The 16,753-nt window shown below is 33.9% G+C and overlaps 1 protein-coding gene across 1 annotated transcript in view; it reads left to right on the plus strand.

The window, feature by feature from the left end:
* The window catches only part of LOC114328804 (polycomb group protein Psc-like), a 727,697-nt gene that overhangs the window by 445,037 nt on the left and 265,907 nt on the right, over positions 1-16,753 (plus strand). The window lies entirely within an intron of this gene.

The following is a 16,753-nucleotide window of genomic DNA, read 5'->3' on the forward strand; positions in this document are numbered from 1 at the left end:
AATCAGTTGGTTGCTAATTCAGATATTTGTTTGTTAAATTATGTGGAATATACAATCACATAATCACAGAGTCATAGGAAAACCTTTTCTTGTGTCATTTGTTAAGTTGGTAACAAAAACCGAAATAACTATTTCAGTTGTGCCTTATGATACTTTTATGTTAATCTGTAATGTCTGTTGCGAGAGCATAATATAAAATAGGTATTAATATTAGAAGATATTGCTCCATTCGTGAACGTGTTAAATATTTTTCATATTTTTATATACGTTCGAAAGTTTTTTAAGGGATTTTTCTAATCTTATCACCGGTTTCAACCGTACAACGTCATCAGCGGAATAACCATTTTGTGTAGCATGATGAATAAATGCCTAGTTACTAAGTAAAGTCGGATTCGAAAATGCTGGATGAGGGACATAATCAGCGCTAAAAAAGCTACCAACAAAATGGGTCTTACAATAAACGCCGTCTGAATTAAATACCTGAGGATAAGACGCAACAACGAATTCCACAACCACTGGTAATAGTAGATGGTGTCGTCCAAGCAATTAATGAATTAGTATAGCTGGGAGCACTTGTCAATATTGACAATAGCACTACCACAGAGCTTTACCGCAGAATTTGTATGACATAATATAGAAGATGAAGTTCAAGCTTTACAATGCATACATACAATAATACACACAGTCCCAACAGACGCAGATGGTCAAGAAACTTGGACTATAACAAAAAAACAATGAAAACAGTTTAGGATATGTTGAGAGGAAGGTGCTGAGAAGGATTTACGGAGCGGCGTATAACGTTTGTGTGAGGAGAAGATAATACAACTTCGAACTGTACGGAATGTATTGTTTACCAGGACCAGGAGCTATTGAGAAATTCACACCGAGAATGCTGTACGGCTAAGATAGGGCAATACATTTCTAATAGAGAATAAACGCACAGGGTTATCGGTCTTCACTAGTTGTTGATTGCTCTCTCAAGCGTCACATAGGAATTGAATGCGCATGGCAACACTGAATGCGCATTCATATCTTAACTGTAGGTACTGCAATACCAGTGTAAATTTCACGTTAGATGACAAATAAATTAAAATGAGACGTCAGAATCAGATCAAGTAAGTAAAACACTCCTTGATGCAGATTGCGCAAAGAAGACGAGAAAGGCCCAGCAAAATGCTCATTGATAACATCCAACAAGATATGAGTAACATGGGAGTACGTGCATTGCGGAGGAAGGGGTTACATTGTCGCATTACAAATGGCAACACATATGCAAATATTCTTTTTCTCATGATCATCTTTCAGTGCGTCAGTTTTTCGATTTCTTTCTAACGCATTAAATTATATGTGACAGAAAAAAAGGCACTTCCGTGATTACTGACATTTACAACATTTATTCTAGTTATTCTAGTTGTCGATAAATGGCGCCATAATAAAAAAAATAATTTTTTTTTAATTAGATAATAATATTACAAATATAATCTGTATAATTTATAATACTATACAAATCAAAGAAAATACCATTTTATAAATGCAAGAAACACATTTGATTTGTTTTTATTCCAAATTGAAAATAAAATGTGACAACTGTCAGATTTAACTAAAATGTCATGTTAGAATAAATGTCATAAATGTGTATTATCACGGACTTACCCTTTTTCCTATCATTTTGTTACGCACTGAAAAATGCTCATGAAAAGGACAATAACAGAGGTCCGTTGCTTAGAATGGGAAGAGCTGTGGGGGTGGTTCTTTATATCTTCTTATTAGCTCTGATATAAACAGATAATGGAAAAGAAAATAAAAGGGAAATAGCTACTAGAGCTAAATTAGAACCTAATGAATAGAAAAAAAGAACAAAACAATGGGGCAATATTATGCCGAAAAGGCCGCTACTTTGCCTTTTAAAGGAAAGACCAAAAAAAAATCTTTCAATAAACAACTCTAATAAAAATTAATTAAATGCAAATAATTATCATCACAAGATAAATATAAATTCACTTACCTTATTTAGTTCTTTCTTACTTATTTGACCAAAAGAAGGGAAGATTAATTTAAATAAAATAAAAATCTATATTGTTACAAATGAATCGAATCTATTGACATAATAGAAATCAAAAAGAAGTTATAGTAGACATCTTTCTATTATTACAATTTGAGTTGTCCAAGCGTTACATAAAAAAGAGTTTACATGTTAAATACCTTGTTGGTCTCAGCAATAATTTTGCTTCTAATCACCTGAGAATGTCCATGTCACTTCACTAAACCTTTAAACTTTTAGTATAACAAAAACAGTGGGACAGTACAATTTTGACTTTTCTTCTAACTATTTTATCTAGAAAATTCCAGCAACACTTAACTCAATTACAGTTGGTTCTAGGCCTTCTATTTTGCCATTTCACAATCTGAATAAACTGATTATAAAAATGTTAATTTAACTTTTAACTACTTGAGAAACTTATAATTACCCTCTTATACTGCTTTTTCTTGAATTCATGACTGCTTACAAAAAAACTTAGCTGCATTTCACACCCAATAATTGGCATGAGTTACCGGTTGCAAAAACATGCAAACGAATTTATTACGCATTCGTTTCACAGAAATAGAAAGACGGTGTATACAGGGTTTGTCAAGACTTTTTCCTGGTAAATTTTTTTCACACCCACATGTTGTAAAGCCAGAATGACTATGATGATTGTGTAATCACGAGTAATTACGGCAGATAAAAGAATTAAACTATTACAAGAATTGTAAATGTATCAACATTTTCAATTTCTTTGCAACACGAAAATGCAGCAGCTGCATAATACTCTGGTTAAATCGGAGAGTGCAGGAAGAGTCTATACCGGTTTCGGAGGTTTTTTCCTCCTCTTCAGTAGTCCCATATCCTCTTCTCTCCGAATTCTTTAGGTACCATGCTTTGGGCCTTTCCGAATTGCAAAGAACGAAATGCCGCGGATCAACTAGAGCCACACCGAGAGAAAAAAATTCTTGACATAAAGAAACTTTATTAATATTTAAGAAAGATCGACTTGGCATATTGCCTAAGAAATATATCTTTGTATGTAAGATATAATTTTCTAAAATATTTCAAATAAATTCTACTATAGCCAAAGAAATATATCTTAAACATGATTGAACTATCACTTTCTGGCAAACTTCAAAACCATTTATCAGAAAGAAATTACACTTGATGTTAACTAATTTTATTAGTCATAAAAATATATTTTCTACACATTAGAAAACTATTCTTTCTGAGCAATAATATTTCTTAGTAAGGAATATTATTATTTTACTATTAATAATTTATTTATTTAATGTTAAGAAATATATTTCGCAGAGATAAACGTATATTTAGAGTTAAGTTAATATTTCTTGAAAATACAGTGATATTACATACGGCGAAATAAATCATTGTGTTAAGGTAAAATAATTATTTATTAATAAAACAAGATATAAAACGTTATTATTACATACAAATATTTTCTCCAGTCTTAAACCACTGGCTTCTACACAATAATAAAAGGATGGAGAGGCAAATACAACTTCCTCAAATTTTCCTTCCTTTGTTAATAGCCCTTTGTATATCAGCAATTCACTAAAACAAAATCGTTATGTAGAAAGAGTAAACTTACTTTTAAATTTTTTTTTATAAAGATATAGATATTTATTTTGACAAATTTGGGAAATACAAAAAAAAAAACAAATACACGGCCCCACATAAGAACTATTAATACTAATAATAATCAATCATATTTAGTTTAAACATGGCATTATTTAACCTACACATCTTTGTTTATTTTTTTCTTTTTGTTAATGAAATATTAATTATTTATCTGTATAATATTAAGTCACGCAATAAACATTGTTTAGCTAAAACAAGAGGGAAAATACAACCAATGTGAAACATTGAAGCAGACATAATAATATGTAATGTTCTTAATTTTTATAACCTTAAAGAGACAGCAAACCTAATCATTAAGAATTTTTATTACGGGAAAGTATTATTAGTTTACATCTAAGTCATTTATTACATATTAACTAATTCACGGTTTTCGGCAATAACATTTCTTAACCATAAACATATATTTCTTTTAGACTAACTGATTTCTTTATCTCAAATAAATTAACAGAAAAAATCCTCAGCGTTGCACCCGCCATGTTTGATATAGCGTTGTATTGTATATTTTTATAGAAGACGATACATTCAAGAAACCTATTATAGTTGATACATAAGTATAAACATTTTTAAAAAGGTACTTACATGTATGAAGTTCTACCATTCCTGGAAGGCCCCGCAGTTGTTTAATAACTCCTTTCTTAATATTGTTCTGAAGTTATATATTATATCATTCTGTCCCAGCTTTAAATTGTGGCATATGTCCCAGTTAGAATAATAAGCTCCTTTATTTCAGAGTCGTCCATCATTATACCTAAAAAGATACTATTATGTTTCTTTTTTAACCATTCGGATACGCAACAATATTATTATTACATCTTAAATTACTCAATTTACTTTTATTTAATGCCTATATATGTACGTACCTTCAAAATATCCGTTAATTTTTAAAGTACACCAATAAATCCAACATCCATCTATATGAACATGAACATATCACGCCATCTTGACAAACACTGACGACTAAATCATAAATAGTTAATCTGCGCAATTCTTTTCTTCTTCTTCTTCTTCTTGTAATAGGACTATGTCCTGTTTCTTCTGTTACAGTCTTTGCTGCGATCCGGAGCTCCAACTCTCGTACCATCTTTTTTTGGGTCTTCCTATGGGTCGCTTGGTGTTGGGCTTCTGTGTTTTCGCCCAATGCGCCATACGTTCAGGGTCCATCCGATCTACGTGGTCCCTCCACATGCGTCGTCGCGCTCTTGTCCATTTCACTACGTCCTGAACGCCTAGCTCTCTCAATGTGTCTTCGTTTCGTACTCTATCTCTGAGTGTGATACCTCTTATGGATCTTAGGGTTTTCATCTCTGTTGTTCTCATTATCTGTTTGGTCTTTGTTGTCTCGGTCCTTGTCTCAGCTGCGTATGTCAGTACGGGTCTAACACATGTCTTATAAATGCGGACTTTGCTTTCGGTGCTCATATATTCATTCCGCAATTCTTTTGTGGAAGAAAATCTATTTGCAAGTAACATTTTGGCATTAATGACAAAGTTTTTATTTTATAACCACAGTTACTACAGAGGGTATTTCTGAAGAATTATTTCTTGTGGTTTAAAATATTTATTTGATTGCAAGAAAATTTCTTGTTCACAAATATAAATATGGATTAACTTAACATTATATTTCTTATATTGCAAAATATTTGTAGTTTTCAATTTAAGAAATAAAAACTTTAGGATAAGAAAATTAACTGTAACCATTAATGCATTTCTTAGTATTGAAGAAATTATCTGTAAGAAATTATTGAGTTGTGTTTAAAAAACTCGTTTCTTTATATGTGAACCGGTATGTTTAAGTTAATAGGATATGTTAACTTTTAAGAAATATTGCTCAAAGAAATCGGTGTTTTAGGAGAAAAGAAATTGTTCTCTCGGTGCATCTACCGAAAATCAAAATAATTTATCAATCGAAGTAGCACCGAAAACGACAATCAATATCGTTGACATACCATCAGATTGACAACAGGTGGAATACTTTCTTTGGTTACAACCTACCGAGATTTTCAAAAATTATAAATCATACAGGATGCCGAGGAATTTAAGATGAGGGTATTTTAAATAATTCACGTCCCATCTGCTCAGCGTGGTAACAGTTCCAACAAGAAAGATTCCTTAGTATTCAACAAAAGAGTAAATGAATTAAAAATGTATAAACATTTTCAATTTCTTTGCAACACGAAAATGCAGCAGCTGCATAATACTCTGGTTAAACCGGAGAGTGCAGGAAGAGTCTATACCGGTTTCGGAGGTTTTTTCCTCCTCATCAGTAGTCCCATATCCTCTTCTCTCCGATTTCACCAGGTACCATGCTTTGGGCCTTTCCGAATTGCAAAGAACGAAATGCCGCGGATGAACTAGAACCATCTACCGAAAAACATTTATTGTCGTTTTCTGTGCTAGTTCGATTATTTTATTACAAGAATTGTGTTTACGTTGCATTTTGTGTATGTAAAGTTTTTAAAAAATTTGAACTCTTTTTAAACAATTTAGATTGCAAAATTATTATGCAAAATCTATCTGGTCGATTTTAATGAAATTTGTTGGACGATTTAAGTATGTTATAAGGATTTTGTGTGCAAATTACGAAGGTTCTAAGTGCAACCAAAGTTGTTGAAAAACACTGAATAAAAAGAGGCTTATTTTGCCCCCTTATTTTGTATTTATTTAACAGAAAGCTATTTTTTGCTATTTTACAGAAACTACAGTATTGCCCATAATAAACAGTACTGAAACTGAAACACAGATGTATCTTTGTGCGCGCTGTCATATTCAAATTAACTAGTATAGACCTGTCGAGTAATCTTTAAATAATTACTTATTAAGGCCTAATTGTTAAAAATGGTGTTAAATACAGAGGAGAAAGAGAAAGTGTTTCTCGTGGAGCATTATTTTCGCTCATACGGAATCGGCCGACGTAATAGTGCAAGTCTGCTAAACGTGTGTGATCAATTCACACAATGACAATGTTTTAATAAACGTTGTCCAAGTAATGCTGTAATTTTGAAGGTTGTTGAAAATTACAGCACTATAACGTTTATTAAACCGTTGCGTTGTGTGAATTGATCACACACGTATTGCAGACTTGCACTATTACGTCGGCCGATTCCGTATGAGCGAAAATAATGCTCCACGAGAAACACTTTCTCTTCTGTATTTAACACCATTTTTAACAATTAGGCCTTAATAAGTAATTATTTAAAGATTACTCGACAGGTCTATACAGTTTCAGTACTGTTTATTTTGGGCAATACTGTATTTTACCCTTTTTTACAGAAAGCTATTTTGTAAAATAGCTTTGCTATTTTACAGAAAGGGTAATAATTTAAGACATTTTTAACTAGTCGTATATGTACAAAATTCAATTATCTTTATTTTATTTTCCTACGACATTGCTCCAAAATGAATCGTTTTAAAGTTATAAGCAAATAAAGTAGAAAAAAATCAATGTTTTTCGAAATTTTTAAATATTTAAATTTTTTTAATAATGTTCCGGGCATATTTGAGAAGGAGCATAAGTGAATTATTATTATTGAAGTTGTCACCTAACTTTATCTGCACAAATCCGAATGACACCTCGCACATCCTCAAATAGACGTTTTTTTACAGATCCGCCCTTGTCTATACACATACTATTGTTTCAATTATTTTATTAAGAGATTTAAATTTTTATTTTTTTATAGGTACATATTATAATACACAACATGTTTTTAAGCAAACCAAGAACCATTCGCTTACATAATAATGCTATATGCCCCGTGTTGGCTTAATCCGTTACTGTTCAAATTTATTTCTTACCGTTTAAATTAACTACCTGGGTATTAGAATTAAACAATGGTTTCGAATTCACTTGTATAAGTTGCGAGTTGGGAGAGTCAGGTAGTAAAAAAGTTACGAATTGGCCGGTGTACATTTTGATTTGAAAAAGTTTGTCATTAAGAGTTACGAGTTGGCGCGTGTCCGAAAATAGTCCTCCATCATAAAGATTTTTAGTACTGTTTATTTTGCCGCATACCGTGTATATATGTTCCGGGTAAAGTTAGGTAATTCTAAGATTACCCATTTACCTAATTTTACCCGTAACATATACATTGCAATTTATTATTTGGGAGTGCTCCTTGTAACATCCAACATGAATTGGTTTGTTTATTTCTAGTGCATCTTCATTGTGATTTTAGTATAAAAGTTAAATATTGTGTTTATATCGTATTAAACTAAAGTTTGATAATTCGTTGTCTACTACGAAAATTGTTTTCAAAAAGATAATTTAAGAATTTTGTTGAAAAAAGTGTATAACCGCCAATTTATTGTTGAGGTTCTTAACTAAGATAACCAAATACACAAAAAAGAAAAGAATCACAGAACGAACCTTCAGAACAAGAATTCAGACCAAACAACAACTTACGCGCATATTTTAAGAACAATAGCCAAAAGAAAAAGCAGTTACAAAGTAGGTACATACCTATACAAATATGTGACTGCCCAAAAACATCGGTCAAACTGGTAGGACCTTTAACAAACGTGTAGCAGAACACAAAAGGGCTTTCAATAATAGAAAAATAGATTCTACGTACGCTTTAGCTTCAGGATCATAATCATTCTTTTAATGGCCAATTTCAAATTCTCAACATTCAAAACAAAGGCCTTAAGCTATCTTTATTATAATCTATGGAAATTAATAAATTAAAAAATACAGACATAATTCTAAATGACCAACTTAAGACAAACAGATCCCCCCTGCACAACTTTTTCATTTACAGACTATAAAGAGAAGACGCACACTAAAAATTCATCACTAATCACTTACTTATCACTTGAAAACGGCTCTCTGCCGAAACAGCTGTAGCGACAATATTTTGTATTATATTTTGTGGAAGTATTGAAATTAAAAGTTTTCAATGTTTTATTGTTAGAAACTAAATATTATTACTAGTTTTGTGGACCAGCTAAGCCTGTTCAACGCTACCATGCCATGTGTCTTGATAACCCTCATCTCTGACCTCCGTTTCGTTTCGTTTAACTAAAAGTCGAGATTGTAATTTTTTGTTACTTGGAATAATAATTCAGTTTGGTATTTGTCGTTGCCATAAATCACTGTCAATGAATTATGAATGAGTTTAGCTTCTCTATCCTTTGCCAAATCAAGCGGATACACAAAACAGATAGACAGTAGTGCCTGCAGCACTGTCAATGTTGCCATATCGCTTTTGTTTTTAACACAATAGATTGTGACTTATCACATGGCGCCTAGAGATAGCAGAGACAAAAGGTATATTAGGGGATGACCAAGCGGAAATTTGCAAACTGAACCACTGTAAGCAGTAATTTCCTAAAATTTACGATATATATTGTGATACAAACGGCAGATGATAAAATGTAATTTAATTGATTCGATTGTGGACATTTTAAATAAGAAATACCTACTTAATTCATATTTTTCTCAAACAATACTTCTTGTTGCATTGCAATAATTATATTTTTTGAAAAAAAAACACAATTATAATTAAAAATATTTTATTCTTATGTTTAGATTTCTAACTCGGAAATCATTCTTAAAATGCAACGTAAACACAATTCTTGTAATAAAATAATCGAACTAGCACAGAAAACGACAATAAATGTTTTTCGGTAGATGGTTCTAGTTCATCCGCGGCATTTCGTTCTTTGCAATTCGGAAAGGCCCAAAGCATGGTACCTGGTGAAATCGGAGAGAAGAGGATATGGGACTACTGATAAGGAGGAAAAAACCTCCGAAACCGGTATAGATTCTTCCTGCACTCTCCGATTTAACCAGAGTATTATGCAGCTGCTGCATTTTCGTGTTGCAAAGAAATTGAAAATGTTTATACATTTTTAATTCATTTACTCTTTTGTTGAATACTAAGGAATCTTTCTTGTTGGAACTGTTACCACGCTGAGCAGATGGGACGTGAATTATTTAAAATTCCCTCATCTTAAATTCCTCGCCATCCTGTATGATTTATAATTTTTGAAAATCTCGGTAGGTTGTAACCAAAGAAAGTATTCCACCTGTTGTCAATCTGATGGTATGTGAACGATATTTATTGTCGTTTTCGGTGCTACTTCGATTGATAAATTATTTTGATTTTCGGTAGATGGCTCTAGTTGATCCGCGGCATTTCGTTCTTTGCAATTCGGAAAGGCCCAAAGCATGGTACCTGAGGAATTCGGAGAGAAGAGGACATGGGACTACTGAAGAGGAGGAAAAAACCTCCGAAACCGGTATAGACTCTTCCTGCACTCTCCGATGTCCATGTCACATTTTGTCAACGAGTTTTTCGTCCAATCTTCACGTTTGGTCAAATTTCACAATTAATTCTTTTCTTGTCAATCATAAGCCACATACAAGGACTGATCTCATGTTTTTCTCGGCATTAAATGCCATCTCATCAAAACCTCGCAGATTGTGTTAGTCGTGGTTGGTCACCGGCACAACTGTTACAGGTTTTCCCTACAATTGGCAGTTTTCTACCGTGGTCCACGTCGAAATATCACTTTATTATTACTTACAGTAGGAAAAATGAAAGAATACCCATGAACGAACATATAAAACACGCTGTATTTTCCTGTCACCGTGTCACAAAGAAAATTGTCCAGTGCAAGTACATGTAACAATAATTATTACATGTCCTTGGGCTGGCCAATTTTTGTGTGACACGGTGACAGGAAAATACAGCTTGTTTTATATGTTCGTTCATGGGTATTCTTTCATTTTTCCTACTGTATCGGCTATCGTCGAACACTTTCTTTCTAATACCTACGACCCCTCGTAGAGCTTTCGACGCGGTTCTTCTTCTTTCTTTCGCATCCCACGGTTATCTGTCAATCAATAGAAATTTGTATAGGAAAAAATGGTCTTATTTTGACAATCGATTGGATCAGATATCTTTTTCGGTTAACGGCGTCCGACGCGCTTGTTCATCCATGTATGGCAACCTCAGACGTTCGGTGGTCAAAATACGCCCACAGGCCCACAGCTCATCTGGCAATCAATATTTCGTCCTTACGGTATTATCCTGACAATCGATTGGATCAGATATCTTTTTTGGTTAACGGCGTCCGACGCGCTTGTTCATCCATGCATGGCAACCTCAGACGTTCGGTGGTCAAGGTATGCTTACGGAGTCATATTTCGTTTTCAGTGCATTCCTGTACTATATTACCTCTTTCATTACTTTTCTTTTATTACTATTCTTTTATTACTATTCTTTTATTACTTTTACTATTCTAACTCTTTTACTATTTTTACTATTTTTACTATTCTATATCTTTTACCATTTTTTTTATTCTATCTCTTAACTACGTTATATTCTATCTCTTCATGTTCATCTTTATACTTATACTTCCAATCGTTCTTAAAAACATTCGTTTTTGGAGGGGGAGAATGTTTGGGAAAGTATGCAACGTATTTTGGTATTTTAGTTTATTAGTTTTTTATAGCATATGACTACTTAATTATGTAATAACAAATACCCTCTTAGTTTTCTTATAATAAATATATACATAGTTTAACTCCATTTTATATAATAGATTTCATAGTTAAATCCTTCTTTGCTACACCACTGGTTGTTCATAAATATTTTCTTGTTGAAAGAGAAAACGCACTCACTTTGACAAAAGTTTGCTTGGCACATGTATCAGGCTAGAAAGTGTTTCAAGGAACCACATGTGTTTTCTTTGCCCCGAAAGGGCGGTACCTGAACCTTGCCAAGGAACAAGGAAGACAAAACTCAACTCAGTACGAAATTCTACGTCGAACGAGACACATTTTCCTAGTTTACCACCCGGGTGGCGGTCCCATCACGGAGATGCTATCCAATCCTGGAAATACCGGCCAATTACACCCATTTTAAAGGTAGGTACGATATTTTCTCTAACATTGATACAATTTATGAACATATAACCAGGTCACCTTCTTCACATTTGTGTACAAACACACACATTTATTCATTTTTGCTATTCTAAACGCACATACATATTTTATCTCTACAATTCTAAACAGTCCATTGTCTCTACTACCTAACTAATTAAACCCAGCGACCATTACTCATCAATCAGAAGACATTAGACGTTTCACAAAGTTTATACATTGTAAATCATGATTCAGGAGTGCTCCTCGTAATATTCAACGTGTCTTGATTTGTTTATTTCTAGTGCATTTTTATTGTGGTTTTAGTATAGGTCTTGATAATATTTTTTTTTATGTTGCGATGTAAAAATATGTGCGACAGTATGAGATATATGATATATTGAACGCTATTGTGCTTCAAACATTCCATTTTGCATTTAGTATCTTGAAATATCAGGATTTTTTTTGTTTGCGTAGGCGCGCCCTGTATAGAGAGCAATTTGTGGCTGAGCTCGCTGTTGCCGGGCCGGATGCCGGACGGTTCCGGCCGGAAGCCAATCGACTAAATAACAGCGATGTTGTTTTTTACACTTTAATTCAAAAGCGTTTTCTCCGCCCCTCCTAGTTACAACTACATTCAACATTATGGGCCTCACGGTCTTGGCTCATACTGTGCACACCGCTGACTAAAAAGTTTTCTCTTTTTCTCTCATAAACTATTTAAGAGAGAAGCACATAGCTGTCGCTTTGTTATAAATAATAGGTTGTGGCTCGAGGCTTAATGGGTTACGGATGCTGCTAGTAGACGATGATAACTTAAAAGATTGTTGTGTTTACATAAAGTGTGTGTTCTGTGGGAAAGTTATATAATTTTTGGAAATCGCTGGTGTATATTTTTTAGAAATATGTACATACGTACATATTTGTACAGAAACAGAATTGAGAGCTGGTTAGAGTATATACAGTGAGTTCTAACCCCCAATTTTATTAATCATAAAGCAAGCACCACACTGTCGCGAAGTTACTTCGGGAAAGTTAACCGAAGTCCGAAGTACCCGTCACTACACACTCATTCAACTTCGCGAGGAACACATTCACGCCGGGCGATAAGGACTTCGGTTCCTTTGACTTGGTCGCAAAAACCGCCACAGAATGGAAGTAGGCCGAGGCGCAGCGAAGTCGCATGAGGTACTATTAACTGTCTACACTCTACACTCTCGTACTCGCTGAACTTCGATCGACTTCGCGAGTAGTATAGTGAGCGTTCAAAACTTAAATTAATACATTTTAAAGTAACTGAACTGACACCTGTTCGTTGTTTTTATGACGAAACATATCAATGACATTTGACATTCTTCTTCTCGATGAGACTATCCATGACGAAAATTGTTGACCATCATGACAAGCTTTATCTTATCTCCAGTAGCGCGGAAAAGCTGCACAGATGTTATGTTGAACAAGGTTCTGAGGTTCTTCAACCAGGATGTTCTTCTTCTTCCTGGCCCCGCTTTCCAAATATTTTCCTTGCAGGATGGCTTGTAGGAGGGCATACCTATCTGAATTCATTTCGCATAATGTGTTCGAAATATTATAACTCTCGAGATTTGATGGTGGTCAGTATCTCGTATCTCTCGGTTCTTATTCATTCTTCTGAGGATCTCCTTATTTGTGACAGCCAGTCCACGGGATTGCAATTTTATACCAAGACAGATATTGTGGCTCTTGAAGAAATCTCCCATCCCTTGAATGTGAATCTTTCTTTTCCGATGCGCACTTTTATCTCTTAGTTGTTAGTCCATTCTTTATTTATTATGATGCCGATGTAGTTGTAGTGCTTCACTCTTTCTAGAGAGATTTGGTTGACGTAGAGTTGATCTTCTGTTATCACTGACACACTCAATCAAAATAACAGACTTAGGGCCGGTTGTTCGAACGCTAATCAACATTGATCACTATTGCTTGTGGTCAGGTATAACAAAATATGTACTGATTCTTGACGCTTGAACAAGTTATTTTTCCTGTGTTTCACATTCTGCTAGACTTAATTTGTATATTCATTAACATTAAAAATATCAAATCATCGATATTTTTCTTAACCCTCCGTTAGTCGCACGGTCTACAATCGTAGACCACTCTCCTTTAAGTGGTCGCTATTTGCAGAAAACTGCACATACGCCCCCATCCCGCTTAGTAGCTGTCACTAATATGTACTTCCAACTTACTCTTCAGTTTGCTAAACGCCGCCGATCTGTTTGCATTCTTTTTTTAACATAATTCAAAGAGCACTGGTCTACAACCGTAGACCGCGCGACTAAGCGCGTTCAAGTTTTTAGTTGTATAAATAAAGCTTAAATAAAAATAAAATAATGTTTTAAATAATAACGCTTAAATATAAAATTAATAAGATTGACCAGAATGACAATGAAGGACTCAACAGCAAAGGTTAAAACAGTGGATGTAGAAACAAAGAATATCAACATAGAACATGGAGTAAGACAAGGTGACAGCCTATCGACAACGCTCTTTAATATAGCCTTGGAGGGAGTAATTAGAAACACAGAGCGAACAAAAAAAAAACAATAACCCAAAGCTCTACACAAATAATAGGGTATGCAGATGACCTTGGTTTGATAGCCCGTGACAAGAGAAGTCTAGAAGATGCATTGCTAACATTGACAAAAGAGGCAAAAATCAGGGGATTAATAATTAACCAGAAAACAAAACAAAATAATTAATAAGTACGAGAAATCCAAGACCAAGTAAATAGAATAAAAGAAATAAGAATAAGTGATAATGTATTCCAAAGGGTTGACTGCTTTAAATACTTAGGAGTGATAATAGATGGTCAAAACAGAAGAAGCATAGAGATAAATGAAAGAATTAAAGCAGGGAATAGGGCATTCTGGAAATACCACAAGCTACTTAAAGATAAAATCCTGAGCAAGAAAACAAAGACAAAGATATATAGAGCGGCAATTAGACCAATCATCACCTGTGGAGCAGAAGCAATGTGCCTTACAAAAAAAGATGAAGAAAAACTGAGAATAATAGAAATAAAAATTATGAGGAGAATACATGGTCCAATCAAAACAGATCAAGGAGAAATACGAATTCTGATGAATCACGAAATAAGAAAGCTAATGGAAGGAGAAGATGTAGTGAGATTCATTAAAGCACGAAGACTAAAATGGTTTGGCCACATCCAAAGAAGAGGAGCGGATGAACTAATAAGGCAGATAACAAATTGGACGCCAGTAATAAACAGACCTAGAGGAAGACCGAAAATAAGATGGGAAGATCAACTGCGAGAAGATATAGCCAATATGGAAATCACAGGCTGGAGAGAAAAAATACAGAATATAAAAGAATGGAAACAGATCACAGAGAAAGCAAAAAAACACGAAAATCTATGAAAGGCAATGCGACTATTGGTCATTCTAGAAGTTCAAAGATAAAAAATATTTGTGCTTTTTACTAAATTGAGCATATTTTTGTGACCATTTTCATTTACTTGCGAATCAAGACCCAAAAAATCATGACCTCGTTTTTAATTTTATCACTGTCAAAATGAGAAAAGCCAAGGAACAAAACATATCTAATATCAAAGTACGGACATAAATAAACATGTTATTAACCATTAATTTGTTAATTTTGTCAAAATCCGCTATTATACGACAAGAAACTATTGGTCTACAATCGTAGACCGCGCGACTAAACTCGTTAGCAATAACCGCGCGGGCGCGCGCCTAACGTAGTTAAATGTGATACATATACCATTTGAAGACTCTTAAGTTGCCAATGCCACTCTGTATGTTGTTAAATTTTGGTAGTATTCTATTGCCTCGTTTCAAAATGGCGACCGTTGAATTGTGAAAATTATCTTAAATTAACTCTCTGAAAGAATATATTTTTCTTGTTTCTTCTTCTTTTTCTAGTTCTATGACCGTTTTCGTTCGTGGGTTCTCCTCTTGGCTATTATATTCGCTACAGTGACTCAATAATACCATACCATTGGCTTAGATTTTTCAGCCATATTGTTCTTCGTAGTAGCCGTCTGCAACCCACCCACATCTCAAAGACTTCCAAGTGTTTAAGTACAGCCTCATTTAGAGTCCACGCTTTCACTCCATACCGTAGCACTAGAGTGATATAGCAATATGTCATTCGAGCTCAAAGGTCAACACTAACATCGTGGCTTCAAAGTACGTTTCTCATTTTTACAAAAGTAGCTTCGGATTGTTCTATTCGGATTTTAATTTCTGCGGTTCTTGTTTCTTATTAAATAAAAATACCCTTGATTAGGTCCACTTTTAAGACATTAACGTGACATTTAGAATAGTTGAAAATTGGCAATTTTCAACGATTCAAAAAATAATAGAAGTACATACAGATAATTGTTGCACTATGAATACATCGAAAATGGAAGAGATCGAATTCCATCATCCCAAATTTTCCAATATCAACAATTTATCGACCATGAACATAATTGAGCTTTTAAAAGCCTGCCCCAAGTCATGGTGCGATGCCACCCCAACCGCAAAGTAAAAGTAATAAAAGCCTTTATCATTTTTAAACAATTCACGGGCAATTAATAAAAATTAATTCAATTTTGTCCTGAAGGATGCAAAATAACAATGAAGCTGAATATTTCAAACGCGGTCGGTTAATCCGCTTTTACCGTTTTCGGCTGTTTTCTAAAGGTCAAAGAACGGTGACAGACGGCTGCATGGAAAAAGAGAAGGAAAAAAGGGTTGCTTTGAATTACTGATGTGTCCCCTGTATTTATCACTATTAAAAAAAGGGAGCGTAAACCATAGATTTTTTCGGAAACCTACCAGAAATACAGAGTTTGCAGCGTTATTGTTAATACAGTTTTGTGTTATTAGTAAAAAAAATTATAGTTTTCCAATACAGTACAAGTGCTTTTCGTTGATTGAGATTTGGTACTGAATGGTACAGTGACTTTATTCAGGCCGAATCAATATTTCCTTCAGATATCTGAAGATATTCTAGTCGACTACCAATGCGGCTTTCGTACTGGAAGGTCAATAATAGATCAAATATTTTTACGATCAGACAGATTTTAGAAAAAAAACTGGGAATTCAACCGAGATGTACACCAAATTTTAATAACAAGATTTCATTAAAATTTTTATTAAAAAGAAGCAGACTATGGCTAGCAACGCTAGAAATGGGAATACTAA

This window comes from Diabrotica virgifera, chromosome 7 (genome assembly GCF_917563875.1).
Source record: "Diabrotica virgifera virgifera chromosome 7, PGI_DIABVI_V3a".
NCBI lineage: Eukaryota > Metazoa > Arthropoda > Insecta > Coleoptera > Chrysomelidae > Diabrotica > Diabrotica virgifera.